Genomic DNA, 789 nt, shown 5'->3' with positions numbered 1-789 from the left:
TGGCTCCCGGGTGCGTGGAGGGCCCGAGGAGGGTCGCCCCGCGGGACCCTGGCCGGCTGCCCAGGGCAGGGGCGGGGCGCCCTGGGCCAGGCCCCCGGAGGGGAGGATGGACGGGCTTTGACACTGCAGCTGGGATCCACAGCTGGGACAAAGGATCAGACGTCGTACCACCCTCAGATCCCCTCGGGGCCCAACAGTAAGGACAGGGGGTGTCCAGGCCGGCTCGTGAAGGTGTGGGGGCTGGGCCACACTCCACAGGACGGGGGGGGGAGCCTGGCCCAGGGGCCTGGGTCACCCTGAGAGGCTGCAGGGCGCCTGCCCACCAAGCAGGAAGGTCTTTGGCCCAAGCAGGGGCCAGGATTGCTGGCCTGGCCTTGAACCCACCCCCCCAGTTCCCGCCCCCTCCAGGCTCTGACTGACAGCCCCATCAGCAGGGCCAGGAAGCCCCTTCTCCACGGCCACCTTCCCCTCCAGGCCTCAGTGCAGCCCTATGCCCCTCCCTCCACATCCCCTTATCAGAGGCCCCTGAACCCTTAACCCTAACATCCCTCTTCCTCAGGAAGGCACTGCCCAACTCCTATTCATCCTGCAGAGCCCGGCCTCCAAGTCCTCCTCCTCTACAAAGCCTTCTCCATCTTTTAGTCTTTCTCCACCCTGTCCTTTTTAGGACACTCCCCGCCCCCCCCCCCATCCTGGGGCTTGAACTCAGGGCCTGGGCAGTCCCTGAGCTTCTCTGACTCAAGGCTAGCGCTCTACCACTTGAGCCACAGCGCCACTTCCGGTTTTCTG

The sequence above is a fragment of the Dipodomys ordii genome, unplaced genomic scaffold (genome assembly GCF_000151885.1).
Source record: "Dipodomys ordii isolate 6190 unplaced genomic scaffold, Dord_2.0 Scaffold64, whole genome shotgun sequence".
Lineage (NCBI taxonomy): Eukaryota > Metazoa > Chordata > Mammalia > Rodentia > Heteromyidae > Dipodomys > Dipodomys ordii.
The sequence above is the reverse complement of the archived record's forward strand: the minus strand, read 5'-3'. Positions refer to the sequence as shown.